Source organism: Canis lupus, chromosome 28, assembly GCF_048164855.1.
Source record: "Canis lupus baileyi chromosome 28, mCanLup2.hap1, whole genome shotgun sequence".
NCBI lineage: Eukaryota > Metazoa > Chordata > Mammalia > Carnivora > Canidae > Canis > Canis lupus.
The window spans coordinates 38,312,528-38,328,170 of NC_132865.1; the positions used below are offsets into that span (position 1 = coordinate 38,312,528).

Here is a 15,643-nt window from a genome sequence, read left to right on the forward strand (position 1 = left end):
ATTAGGATATAGAAATGCAGTTTTTTATTGATCTTATATCCTGCAATCTCACAGAAATAACTTTTTACTCCTAGGAGATTTACTTATTTTTGTAGATTCCTGAGGATTTTCTATTTAGATAATCATGTCATTTATAAATAGTGATAGTTTTATTTTTTTCTTTTCAATCTGTATTTATTTCTTTTTCTTGCATTACTGCACTGGCTAGAACTTCTGGTACTGTGTTGAATAAGACTGGTGATGGAACATCCTCACCTTGTTTCCAATATTAAGGAGAGCCATTCAATTTTTTGTCATTGAGCACAATGTTAATTGTAAGATATTTTTAGAAATTCTTTACTAAGTTCAGGAAGATTTCCTCTATCTGTAATTTTTTAAGAGGTTTCTTTTTATCACAAATAAGTTTTGAATTTTGTCAAATGCTTTATCTGAGTCAAATGATAAGGTAACAGAATACATAATTCTTTTTCTGTAGTATGTTGGTATGTTTGGTTATAATGATAGATTTTTTTTAATGTTGAACTAGCCTTGTACATACATCTGAAATAAACCCCAATTTATCACAGTATGTAATTCCCTTATGCTTTGCTTTATATGGTACTTTTGATAATATTTTGTCAAGAATTTTTGTATCTAAGTTATTGAGACATATTGATCTATAGTGTTCCTTTCTTGACCTGTCTTTGTCTCATTTCATTATTAGTATAACATTGGCCTAAAAATAAGTTGAGAAGTGTTCTCTAGTTTTCTATTTTTGGAAGAGATTGTATAATGTTGCTGTTAATTCTTTTGAAAAATTAGAATTCTCCAGTGAAACCATCTAGCCCTGGAGATTTATTTTTTGGAAGTATCTAAATTAACAACTCAGTTTCTTTGATGATCATGATTTGGTTTGTCTATTTCATGTAGTCTGAGTTTAGGTAGTTTGTGGCTTTTGAGGAAATTGTCCATTTGTTTTGTCAAATTTATGAGTGTAAAGTTCCTTGGAGGCTAGCATGGTGCCAGATGCTGGATGTACAACAGGTCAAGACAGTTTCTATCTCTGCCCCCATGGATCTTATTATCCAATATTACAAAATAATTAATAGTATATATTATATTAGATAATATGTTATATTAATAATATATATGATATATGTGTATATATTATATATTATATTATATATATTATATGTATAACCATGTCATATATAACCTTTACCAGTAAACTATCTGGTCTCTCAGAGATATATCTTAGTCTGTCAAATTGAAGAATTGATCATAATTATTCTAATTCAGTGTTTTGTGTGTGAGATTTCTAGGAGGTTCAGAGCACTCACCCTTCATGTTCTCAGATTTCTGCAGTGCTAATTTTGTCAAGTAATAAAATTTTTAATCTCAGTGGCTCCATGCTTAACACTGTCTTTTAATTTTCCTTGGAGGTTTTAAAGAGCAGAGAAGAAAATACTGTCTACACTTGATTTATTAGGTGTCATCCTAGAAAATTCCAGATGGCTTTGTCTAGTATTTTTGCCTCATATTTAGAGGAATATTTACTTGAAGTTACTAAGCTCGATGCATATTTATACTGTCTCTGTCTTTTATCTCTCTCCTATTAGGATGTTAAATAATCATACAATTACTATGTCTTGATGTAGATGAGCTGTAAATTCCTGAAGGGTTAGAGATTATTCAACCACTCTCTTGGACTCTCTTTTTTTCAGGCCCTAACTATTATAACCAAATTATTTCCATCATTTTGCAAAAATAAGTGGGACTTAAATTGGTCTAATTTATCTAGGCTACACATGGAAAGGAATTTAGGGTATTGAAGAAATATTTTCAGATATGTCCTGTATTTTTGCTTTAGTTTTAATTATTATTTTTAGTAAGTGATTTAAAAACCAGTTAGTCTGAACTCATTGTTTATCTCTATTCTTTTCTAACAAACTTAAAAAAAATTCTTGGAGCTGTAAGTCTTAAAGTAAGAAACTCAGAAAGATGCTATCACATTGATCAAATCTCCGTAATATATTGACAGTGAAATTTCATGTAGTGAAAGGAATTAGCAGCTCTTTGCTAATATGGTGACAACAGCTTGAAAGACATACTTTCAGTTAAGGGTGTTAGTGTTAACCACAAAACAAGCATTCAAAATGTTCATTAACATAAAATGAAATCTTGGTTTGTAAGTATGCTGCTTAAAATTCATTTCGAGCCAAGCAAATCTTCCTGTAACTCCTCTTTTATTTTTCCCTTTATTTGTATTACACTCCCTTTTGTTCCTTTCTTCTTCATGTCCCCTCCTTTTCTGAAAGTGAATCACCAATAACCTTGGTTTCTATTCATGATAAACACATGGTGTGCAAATCTTTTACTTTTGCTTTAATTTTCTAAAAATAAAATCTACCCAGCTGAGCATCCTTCAATTACATTTTAACAAAATCTGTCAATTCTGGATCAGCTCCTTTGGCATGAAGTGAGAGCCATAGTCTTAAATTACTTTATAGGCTTCTTTTGGGGATAGAAAGGAGAGAAGGGAAGGAGAAAATATGTTACTTATCTATGTTCTTCAGAATGCTAATGATATATGTTTTACAATACCAAACATAGCCAATTCAGGATTTCTCATTTCCCCTTGGCCTTAGATTTACTTCCAGATTCGGTTCCAAAGCAGTTGTTTCTGGGTATTGTGTTCATGCCACAGATAATTACTGAGTACTTACTATGTGACAGGCACTATTTCCAGAATAAAACATACAAACAGAAGTCAGACTCTCGCTAAAGCTATTAGGAAACAAACTTATCTAAAAATAGTCACAAGGCATCATCTATGCTTGTAGTGAACACAGAGCAGTGAATTGTTGAAGCACCCCTGGGATCCCACATCAGTGTTTATTTATATATAAACAGTTTATCATGATTATTTACTTTTTGTCTCCTTCCATTAGACTGTTGGCCCTTAGGGTCAGAGATTTTATCTTAATCATCTTTGTATTTGCAGTATATAAACAATCAGTTGTACTTAGGAGACAACTGATCAACTGTTCATAGACTGATGAGAGATTTTCCTTTTTTCAGTCCAAAATAAGGACTATGGCTTGATAAAACCCATATCATAGAAATAAAGCAATAATTTATTCACAAAATGTTCTAGAATTAAAAACGGATTCTGGAATTTGTGACGTGTAATAAAGGAAAGAAAAATAAGTAAAATCCAGAAAAGGTTATTTGGTATTTTATATTTTCTAAATATAAAGTATTTAGATATTATAAATATATTTGTGTTTATATTTTAGAGCAGTTTTAGGTTCATAGCAAAATTGAGTGGAAAATACAGAGTGACTATATATTCCCTGCCCACTCCACAACTTCCTCAACTATCAGCCTTTCCCCTGACCAACAACCTCTTCCAGAATGGTACATTTGTTATAATCCATGAACCTATATTGACACATTATTTTCATTCAAGGTCCATAGTTTACATTAGAGTTCAACTCTTGGTGTTGTACATTCTGTGGGTTTAGAAAAATGTATAATGGGATGTATCCAACACTATAGTATCATACAGACTATTTCACTGTCCTAAAAATCCTTTGTGCTCTTCACCTATTCATCCCTCCCTTCTCTCTCTAACTCCTGGCAACTACTGATCTTTTTACTGGCTCGATAGTCTTACCTTTTCCAGAATGTCATATAGTATGTAGCCTTTTCAGATTGGCCTCTTTAACTCTGAAATAAGCATTTAGGTTTCCTCCGTGTCTTTTCATGGCTTGATAGCTCATTTCTTTTTTAATATTCCATGGATTGCATTTACCATGATTTATCCATTTCTCTACCAAAGGACAGTTTGTTTACAAGTTTTGGCAATTATTAATAAACCTGGTGTAAATCTTTGTGCAGGTTATCGTGTGGATATTTTTTCAAGTCATTTGAGTGCAGCTGTTGGGTCATATAGTGAGAATGTTCACTTTTGCAAGAAATGCCAAACTATCTTTCCAAACTGGCTGTGCCATTTACATTCTCACCAGCAATGAAAAAGAGTTCCTGTTGCCCCAGAATTCAATATTGTCAGTGTCCTGGATTCTGGACATTCAGTAGGTATGTCATGGTATCTCACTGTTTTAACTTGCAATTCCCAAATGACATATACGTTCAGCATCTTTTCATATGCTTAGTTGCCATCTATATACTTCTTTGGTGAGGTGTTTTTTTAGGTCTTTTGCCCAGTTCTTAATTGGATTAGTTGTTTTCCTATTGTTAGGGTTTAAGAATTCTTCATGTGTTTTGAATAGCAGTTCTTAATTAGATATGAGTTTTGCAAATATTTTATCTCAGTCTGTGGTTTTTCTTCTCAATCTCTTGGCAGTGTCTTTTGCAGAGCAAGTTTTTAATTTTTTTTAAGTATAGCTTATCAGTTCTTTCTTTCATGTGTCATGTTTTTGGTATCATATCTAAGAAGTTTTCACCAATCTATATATATATTTTTTTAATTTTTATTTATTTATGATAGTCACACACACAGAGAGAGAGAGAGAGGCAGAGACACAGGCAGAGGGAGAAGCAGGCTCCATGCACCGGGAGCCCGACGTGGGATTCGATCCCGGGTCTCCAGGATCGCTCCCTGAGCCAAAGGCAGGCGCCGAACCGCTGCGCCACCCAGGGATCCCAGTTTTCACCAATCTAAAGTTCTCTTTTTCCTATGTTATTTTCTAGGAATTTTATAGTTTTTCTTTTTACATCTAGGTCTATGAACCATTTTGAGCTAATTTTGGTGAAGGATGTAAAGTCTGTGTATAGATTCCTCCCTTCCTTCCTTCCTTCCTTCCTTCCTTCCTTCCTTCCTTCCTTCCTTCCCTCCTTCCTTCTTCCTTTCTCCCATTCTCTCTTTCTTTCTTCTTATGTAGATACCCAGTTGTTTCAGCACCATTTGTTGAAAAGACTGTATTTTCTTTATTGTATTGTATTGCATTGCCTTTATTGTATGCCTTTGCTCCTTTGTCAAAGAACAGTTGACTGTAAATTTGTGGGTCTATAATTAAGCTTTTTACTCTGCTCCATTTATATATTTATCTATTCTTTCACCAATACCACACTATCTTTATTATAATAAACTACTTATAACAGCTTTGAAGTTTGGCAGTGTCAGTTTTGTGACTTTGTTTTCCCCTTCAGTGTATTGTGTTTATTCTGGGTCTTTTGCCTCTCTATGTGATTAGAATTAGTTTGTCAACATCCCCAAAATAACTTGCTAGGATTTTGATTGAGATTGTGTTGAATCACATTGGGAAAAATTTACATCTGGACAATTTTGAGTCTTTCAATGCATAACTGTGGAATAGCTCTCTATTTATTTAGTCTTTAATTTCTTTCATCAGAATTTTATAATTTTCTTATATAGATCTTATTTATGTTTTGTTAGACTTAAACCCGAGAATTTAATTTTGAGGGTGCTAATGTAAATGGTATTGTTTTAAATTTCAAGTTCCACTTGTTCATTGTTAGTATATAGGAAATTGATTGACTTCTGTCTAATAACTTTGTATCCTGAAATTTTTTTGTAATTGATTATTAGTACCAGGAGTCATTTTGTCAATTATTTCAGATTTTCTACACAGACAATCATGTCGTCTGCGATTGTGTTGGCTTTTAAAGGAAGACTGATAAAGCTTTTTTGCTTGCACAGGGAAGTTTATTTTTAATTAATTAGGTGTCCCTCCATTGAAAATTGTTCTACAAACATGTTTATTATAGAGTGCAATGCATGGCTTTTATATATGTCCCTAATCTCCCCTCACTAAGGTCATTTCTTAACCAGTTACCCCCGCTTCTACTAAGATTGGTAGTACATTTTGAAGATGTTATCAAATACAAAATCTGTAAATTTATATCTGATATGATTTACATAAGGTGAAGAACAAAAATTCAGCTGACTAAATCTGAAGATCTAATTGGCTTTATTAGCAAATCATGAACCTGGTAGCATTGTATCTAGCAAGTAGAGGGGATCTCTGAGGAGTTGTACAAAATGGAAGACTTTTATAGGAAAGAGGGTGAGGAAAGTTGCTATGAGCAAAAGAAATGAAAAGATTGTTTCAGGCAAGGTCTTACGGGTAAGGGCAGGGAGTCTTACTATGCAGATGGCCTCATATGCCTTTGGGGGATGGAAAGGGCCCATGTGACAGACTACCTCATCCTTGCTGACCAGAAAATTCTAGATTGATTGGCTTAAAATTTCACTCCTGGAGAAATTGCAGTTGAGACTGCAATTAAGTCTTGGTTTGCTATCCTGGGGAAAAAGTGACCCCAGCTTGTGCCTGTAGTTTTCTTTTTAACCAAGGTAAAATATTTTAGATGACTGTATCATAGATCTTTTTCAAGGGTCAAGTAAAATACCACTGATAGCCAAGGATCTTTTTTAATTAATTAATTAATTAATTAATTTTTAAAGATTTTATTTATTCATGAGAGACACACAGAGAGAGGCAGAGACATAAGCAGAGGGAGAAGCAGGCCCCATGCTGCAGGAAGCCTGATGTGGGACTCGATCCTGGGACTCCAGGATCATGCCCTGAGCCAAAGGCAGATGCTCAACCGCTGAGCCACCCAGGCATCCCCAAGGATCTTTTTTTACATAGAAATTGGATTAAATCGCTCCCTTGCATAAAACTCTCAAGGTAGCTTCCTGTGGGGCTTAGAGTAAAATTCACATGGCCTTCATGGTCTAGGGGCACTGTCTGATTTGGCCTACCCCTCAACTCTATCCCTTATCTCCCTCCTGCTCTCTCTTCTTCTAGAATCCAACTTATCCTTTGCCTCAGGTTACTAAATCACTGCTTGGAAATGCCAAACTTCTAATTTTCAAAATGCTGGCTCCTTTTTGCTAGAAGGACTCCTATATTGTCTTCTTCTTAATGAACTATTTCTGACATTCCCTTCTCTTTGTCACCCTGGATGGAGGTCAATCATCATCCATGGCCATCTCTTGTCAATGGTTGTCACATCCACATTATTGTTGGGTCTTCTCTGTAGGTGTATTCCTAGCACTTTCCAATGCCTGATATTGTTTTGTATAGCTATTAATTTGCTTCTCTTATTATCTGTACTTGTCCACCATTATATGTGTTTTAAGAAAGTTGGAATATTTGGGAATCATGTTCTTTTTCTCTCCCTTATCACAATGCCCAGTATCTAGGCTTACAGTAAGTGTTTTTGCAGAAATAAATGGACATTCACTGTAAATTGAGTGTGACATTATAAAATATAAAGGGGAAAATTTGCACAGATACATGTACATATGAAATTACATAATTCTTTGAAGAAAAACTATTTTTTGGTTATTTCCTTTTCTTTTGGTTCATGATATATATGTGATCACTCATTATCTCTGCTCTTGGTTAAGCTTTGAACCTTTGAACCACCTTTGAAGAAGTGGGGTGCCTTCTAGACCACTCAGAGATACCACTGGGACCTACAGGACTGTTCCTGGAGAAATTTTATTTCTCCAGCTTTAAATGATTTCTAAGGCTTCCCACATGCCTTAAATGATAATTTGTGAGATTATTTTCAACTTTTAACTGTCTGTAAAACAATTATAAGTATGATAAACTCACATAAGAAAACAGCTCTTTGATTAGCAAAAACCTAGATGAAAGCCTTATGTCAGGCATTTGTATCAGTAAAACTGTTAGTGTCAATGTGACCTAATTATGGTTTTATACAAATGGATGAATGATGAATTAGAATACCAGTTGGGTAGCACTGAACTGAGTTTCCTTCCTTTGTATTGTAATAAAATAGCTAGAGAAGAATTCTTTCTACAGGGCCATGTGGCAGGTCTATGTTCTGATTACATGTGTTCTTAGACTTGATCTTTGCCACAAATCTAAGAAAAAAAATGAAATATATAAGCTCAGTTTAAATTCTAGAAGTGGGTTTTGTTTATAATGTGTATTTACTGTTTAAATACTTATTTTTTTTCTTTTCAGAAAATAGTTGAAGATTAAAAAAGGGAAACAAAATAATACTTGGAATTTAGTACTATTTTTCTCCTGTGTTTGGTGTTCATAAAATTAGTCTTACCACATTTACAGACTGTAGATGAACATATAAAATCAGTGATTATAGAAGCTTGTTGTGCTTCATATTGTGCAGTTATGGGAAGTTTGTATGGACATATGTGTCATTTGTGAAAGACTTATTCTGATCTAAAAGTAGGACAAAACAAATATTTAATTTTTGCTGAGTTACTATTTGGAATTTGTTACTAATAATGAATCTGCTAGAAACACTGTCTAAAATATTTAAAAAACATTTTAAGAAATAGAATAAATATGTAAAATTTAAGAGATCAAAATTTGACTTTTATTTTCTCTCTCCTTTCTTTATATTCCCGAAATAAATCCTTGGATTTTTATTTTTATAAGTGATCCTGCAATAGCAGACAATTTTAAACACTAGCATTGCCATGAAGAAAAGTATTTTCAAAGTATTATGCATTATTGAGAATGTTTCATATTAACCTATTTATTGTTATAGTGGGATATGCTACAAAAGCTTATGGATGCCTACTGTGTACCAGTAGGTAGGAGCAGTTTTTATGTTTGTACTCAGTTCAATTTTAGTGTGTTCATTTTTAAAATGGTTCATGAATTGAAAACAAAGAAACAGAACAAAGTGCCATGTTCTTTGGTAAAAGCAACACTGTAAAGCGTTTGGGATCAGCATTTGGGATTCTTAGGCAGACTGTCTTATTCCTAGTCTGTACTTATTATATGCTTGTTTTGTAGCATTTCAGGAACCATTTCTTTCTCGATGTAAAATATTTCTTTTAATTTGTGCTATAGAGGGGCACCTGGGTGACTCAGTCAGTTGAGTGTCTGACTCTTGGTGTTGGCCTAGGTCATGATCGTGGGATTGTGGGATCAAGCCCTGCCTTGGGCTCTGTGCTGGACATGGAGCCTGCTTGGAATTCTCTCTCTTCCTCCCCCTGCCAACTCCCTCTCATGCTCTCTTTCTCTAAAAAAAAAAAAAAAGTATTATATTGAGATCATTTTATAAGTGTAAATGGACTAGTAAGACTCTAATTCAAAGTGAGCTTAACTTTCTTGGATGGAGGAAGACTAGGCAAGGGTAATGGTTCTTCTCTCATTCATGAAAGTAATGGAGTACTGTTTAAACTATAGGAAAAGAGCCAAAAATCTTTAATAATCCTAGGAAGTCTTGTCTGGGTCTAAGAGTCTAGTATTGTCTTGTAACTTATTTCAAATCGAATATTACAAAAGGGTGGTGAATGAAATCAAACTTTTCAATAGAGTTGACTATTTTTTTAAATGGCAGTTTCTTTCAATGGCTCAGTGTTATGAAAACAGAAGAATTCATACCAAATTCATAAAGCTTGTGAATCAGTTCAAGTTTTGTTTATCTAAAGTCTTCTGTTGTTTTACATATTGTTTTATATTCTATGAATCTGTTATCTTATAACCTAGACTGAGTTAAAGAGTGGGTTAAAGAACAATGATTACTAAAAAAGCCTTATGTACAGGCGTGAAGACCTGTCTTCCTTACTTTCTGTCTCTCTTTGCAGGTTCACACGTGCCTTTTCCTGGTCACAGGTGGTTTCCCTGAAAGCAAAGAGGCATAGAGTGGGAGGTGAGGCAGAAATGTGGGCACTTAAATGAACCCCATTTTTCTGAGGCTCACCAGACCTTGAGCTAGAGGAGCATAGGTACTCCATTCATTAAGAGACTGTAGCCCAAAGGTACAAGAGCTGTTCACTTTACCTTGGGCTATAGGGATAATGGAGCTCACCTTGAAGCTCCTTTTAGTAGGAGAAATGGACTAATACAGGATTGATTTGATTGTGATGAAATTAGAGTTACAACTGAGATGCAGAGTATCAAAATCCTGCATTCCTTTCTGTAATGTTTAGGTCACAAAACCAGAGCTAGAATTTCAAGAGATTGAAGATAAGTTTCAACAATCCTTATTTTACAGAAAGCTGGGGCTCAAGCATTTGAAGTGATTTAGTTAATGCTACATCGTTAGTGACTGACTGAGCTAACATCTCAGTGCCAAAATTGTTTAAATGATCAGTGATCCCATTGAAATCTGATGAAGCACATTTTTTAAAAAGCCAATAAAATCAACCAAGATGATCTATGCTTTACCTATCTTTGAATATTTGTTTGTTGACTATTTAGTTATGTTTGAGTATTTACTGTCCACACTCATAAAAAACCAAAAAATTATAAAATGTATTATTAAATGAAACTGGACACTATCACCAGTCAAAATGTTCTTCAGTTGTCCCCTCTCTACTAAGACTTATAATTCATGCCTGGAACACTTGGTAATACTGATATGATGACAACTCAGCAGCTAATGGAGCATGGCACTTCAGGCGCCAGAGGTATAGAGTGTTCACCTTAGTGATGGGGCACAGCACACAGCACCTGGGAGGAAAAGAGAACATTTTGCCCTTGAATATGTTCATGAAATCTCATATTCGGGAAAAGTGACTTTAATTTTATAGCTAGGTTTATCATAAAACAATAAAATAAGCAGTGTTAGAAAAATGCATATAAAAACAATTCAATTAGGATTTTCAATATGTTTAGTATAGTTTTCTCTCTTCACTTCAAATATTACTAATAATAATATAGTTTTTTAACTCTGCTATTTCTTGCTGATGAGAAAGTTATACACGTTGATGACTTGCCTAATGTGGCATCTATCTTATTCTGTCTGTGAATGATTTGCATAACACAGTGAGGATGAGGACAGTGCAGGTGATTCTCCAACAAGCATTTATGGGAAGCTTGATATTTTCAAGGCATTGCTGTAAGTATAGTGGACCCAGCAAAGCCATTAAACAGTCTTTGTCTTCAGGACTTTATTATATAGTTGAACAGAAAAGACACCAAATATCCAGAAATAAGTAATAAACAGTTTATGCTAAGTCCAAAGAAAACAGGTAAAGCCTGAAAGAGTTAGAGAAGTCTGGTTTCTTGGTGAGATAAGCACTTGTGAGTGATTCCTGGAGAAGGAGCTGGATGGGAGATGAACTGAAAAATATGTGCATTCTACTCAATTGTAGAGAAAGGTGAAGAACTGACAGCACCCACAAGGTTAGGATGGGGAATCCCAAGGTGCTGAAAAGGTTAGACAAGGAACTTTCTGAGGAAGTTTTCCTGTCTTCTCTGGGCTTCTTCTCACCTCTGTCTACTGTGGCTATTGCTGGTGCTCACCCTGCCGTTTTACCACCTAAGAAGTGGCAGTCTTGACAAGTGGCCTACTTTCAAAGGGCAGATGCACCCTCCATAGGTAAACATAACTTCAGGTTCTATTGAAAATGTTCTTCTAGAGATGTGCTTTCCTCTTGCCTTCTGCAGTATTGTATGCTATTAACTACTTCGTAGAACAAATGTCTGTGTTGTGACATGCATTGTCCAGTGACGTGAGAGCATGATGAAGAAGCAAACAGGTGGGATCTCTGTTCTCCAGGAGCTCTGGACACCCTTCTCTATCTCCTTAACAATAGCTTTGCCCTGAAGTTTCCCCAAATAGCCATCTCCAGCTCCAGATTCTCATCTGAACTCTAGTCAAATATATTCAACTGTCCCTGTTCACCTTTGCTTAGATAACATACTCGACAAATCCCAAACCAAAACAGCAGTTTTACATGCTTTCTTCCAATTCTGCTCCTTTCAGTGATTTCTCACAGCTAGGGGAGTAGCCCCACCATCCAGTAATAGGCTAAGAGAATACCTTCCTATTAGGCACTTTCCTCTTTCCTTTTCTGGACCCTCTTTCCCCAAGACACACACATACATATATTCGGTTCAATCATTAAACTCACACCTTGTCACCACATGGCCCCTCACTGCTATTATTTTAGTTTTCCTGTTATTCCAAGTGGCTCCTGCCTGACTCCCTGTTACAGATTCATTTTTTCCAATTTATTTCTCTAGTTGTCAAAAGTAAACTAAACTTTCTGTAAAAAAAAAAAAAAGCTCTGATTATGCCACTTCCCTGTTTAATGTTTTCAGTGGCTTCCTCTTGTCCTCAGGAAAATATTCAGACATGGTTCATGGGTCTTTTTTTTTTTTTTTTTGGTTCATGGGTCTTGTTGACTGGGTGCTGCATACCTCTCCATCCCCACCTGCCATGGGCTACCTCCCCACATCAGCCATACTGTTAATGAGCCCATTTGGATCTCCTGTGACTGAGACACTGCGTATACTGAGTTTCTTTTCTCGATGTATTTCCCTTCCATTTTGGGCCTCAAGGAATCCTTCTCTGGGATTCTGGGCAGGTTAGTTGCTTCAGAGGCTGTTTCTACTATCACCTGAGTGGTTCTGAAACTGAGATCACCTTAGCAGAGTCATTAATTATCAGTTTTACCTGCTAGATCTTAAGTTCTGGGAAGGTAGTATCTGTATCTTTTTGTTTTGTTTTGTTTTCCTTTTTATTGTTATTGTTGTTGATATTATTTTGTTCAGGATATCTGTGAGGCATAAAGAAATTAGGAATAGTGAATTAAAGAGTCTGGATTTGAATTCACTGGTTGAGCATCTGCCTTTGGCTCAGGTTGTGATCCTGGGGTCCTGGGATTGAGTCCTGCATCGGGCTCCCCGCAGGGAGCCTGCTTCTCTCTCTGCCTATGTCTCTGCCTCTCTCTGTGTGTCTCTCATGAATAAATAAGTACAATCTTTAAAAAAAAAAGTGGGGGGGAGACTAGTTTCTTACACGAAGCATTTCTGCGACACAACTGGGTGTCCTATAGGTCAATTCAGTACTGGCAGGATTTACCTGGAGTGTCAGATCCACAGGTTAGGGCTCAGTACCACAGGACTGCCTGTCACACCCTCTTCAGACAACAATGCAAGTCCAGGTTGTCACCTGTGTTTCTGACCGACTAGCTATAAAATAGAGACTCCCACAATCCCCATCTGGGATTTGATTACTTTGCCTAAACAGCTCATAGAACTCAGGAAAACAGTTTACTAGATTACCAGTTTGTTATAAAAGGATATAACTTAGAAACAGGTGAACAGAAGAGATGGGCAGGGCACGGTATGGGGAACATAGAGCTTCCATGACCTGTGCAGGGGTACCACCCTCCCAGGATCTCCATGTATTCATCAACCCAGAAATTCTTTGAACTCTCTTGTTTTGGGTTTTTTTTTTTTGGAGGCTTCATTACATAGGCAGATTGATTAAATCATTGGCCATTGGTGATTAATTCAACTTCTAGCCCATCTCCCCTCCCTGGACATGGGTGGAGGATGGTGGTGGGCGGAAGGGGTAGAACTGAAAGTTCCAACCCTCTGATTGCATGGCTGGCTCCCCTGGCAACTAACCTCATCCTGAGGTAATTTCCAAGTCATCCATAAACTTAGGTATGCTTGAAAGGGGTTCGTTATAAATAGCAAGACATTTTTTTTCTGCTTTATCACTGTGGAACTGTTACTGGACCTGGAACTATTTGAGGACAAAACACCAAATCTTTTAACAAAAAATTCTCCCATTGCTTTTATCGCTTAAAAAATTCCAAAGGAGCTGTGTGCTAGGAATAGGACAAAGGCTAAATACATATTTCTTATTATAAATTACAATATCACAGCTATAGAAGTGAATTCTTGAATGTGAAGAGTTGTTTTAGTATTTGTGTTCTGCGCTCATTTTCAGGGCTTGGTAAAACTTGAGGGACTCGTCTGCCATTCAGAGAGTCTACAAATTGTAGTACAACCCTGGGTGGAAGGTCTTTGCTTCAGGGCAACTATCTACCCAGCAACATTGGCACAGTCTAGGGGTTCTGCTGGAGTCTTATCTGGCTTTGTGGCCTCTGAGATATTAATTAGCCTTGGCTCTCTGCCTATCACCATCCAGAAGCTTCCTTTAGTACATAGACATCCTGGGGCCATGCTGGGACAAGCTTTGGGAAGAAAATAATATTTGCCCTTTGTTTGTGAGAGTCTTTGTTTATTTGGCAACATTGAATGATTGTTCTTATCTGCATGTTCACGGGACCTTTAGTATGAAATTATTTAGGACCAGTAGGGAGCTGGCAGCAAGGAGAAAAAGTACTGTGACAAATATCATGCTGTTAGAATATGTACCTTATTCAGTTACAAGGGTGATGTTTGCTATTCAGTCCTAACTGTTTCATCAAAATAACTAGCCAGTAAGTGAAAGGTACACTCAATTTTTGATAACGGCTAAGTTAATTGTACTTTAATTTAGGGATTATTGTGCTCACAAAATACCCAAAATATTTATTAAATGTCAGGATCTGAATTTTTGGTTCATAAAAATAAAGTATTATGTATAAATTCTCAGAAAAGCATATTTTTTTTCACATGTGTTTCATATAAGTAACATCCTGATTATGCAAAATAAACCTAATTTAAAAGTAATACATGATTTACAAATAATAACTGACAGTAAGCTTAGGAAAGCAGAAATGAATTAAAATTCCCCTTTATAAAGATATTTTCAAAATATAATAAAAATTACTGAGTATTAATATTAAAAGTTAATTCAGACACAAAGAAAAAATGTCATGCATTTTAAGAGTAATTTCCTTCTTAATAAACTTTGCTCTAAACTCAGATAAAGTTTATCTTTAGTCTATGAACATTTTAATAGTAATGACAAGTTCAGGATCCTGAAGAATTAAAAACCTCTAGCTTCTAGAGTTAGAAAATTGACGGAGGAGCTCATGCAGATAATCAGTATAATAATTTCCAAATATATTTACAAAGAAGTAGAAACCTGTAGTCCTTGGGGCACCATATGAGTTGTCACAATGAAAATTGTAAAATGAGGTATTTCAAACAGATGTCTAAATCTGTGAGTTTTATAGCACATGAAAAGATGTATTATAATAGACTTTAAAAAAATAATTCTGCTAGAAAATATAATTGAAGCAAATGTGACTGTCAAGCAAGTGAAAACTGCCCTTTCAGGACAATATATGAAAATACACGTAAAGGCAAACTTTTACATTTTAGCTATGGTGGTATTCTTGGTTTCCTGTGGGTGGCTGCCATATTTTTTGAAAAGAAAAAAAAAAATCCAGTGCAAGAAAGTATGCAGTTGAGTTCAGATAACTTACATCTCCTTGGCTTAGTGTTCAATGTAGCCAGTGACATTGGCTTTCCTCGACCCTAGTCTCTCACTAAAAGAAGATGCCTCCGTGCTGGCTCCACAGACAAAATTCAGCTGGTAGGTCCTTTCTTTCTCATTTCTGATGATAAGAAAAAACAAAACAAAACATTTTATCTTCATGAGTCTAAGGCCACCTGCTAAGAATGTTAAAACAAAAGGTTGTCCGTGGTGATACTGCTGAATGCTACAGCAGCCCTGGACAGTCTTTGCTGGTCTTTTTGTGGAATGTAAGTGTTTGAGCCTGATTCTGATTTTCTGTTATTTGCAGCCAAAGCCATTCCAAAGTGATATACTAGGAAAGAAAAAAAGAAAGAAGGGAAAGAAAGAAATACAAAGAGAAAGAAAGAGCCCTTATATAAATAGTGTAAATATGGGTAGTGATTAGAACTTTGCTTTTTACAAACCTTCTCTGTCTCTTCTCCTTGTGTCCTTTGAAGAGCATGAGGAAGCTTTCTGTTTTCTTCCTGATGGTTTCAGAAGCTACATCTTT

The 15,643-nt window shown here is 35.6% G+C and overlaps 1 protein-coding gene across 9 annotated transcripts in view; it reads left to right on the top strand.

The window, feature by feature from the left end:
* PXDNL (peroxidasin like) overlaps positions 1-15,643 on the top strand; it is a 429,120-nt gene that overhangs the window by 72,801 nt on the left and 340,676 nt on the right. The window lies entirely within an intron of this gene.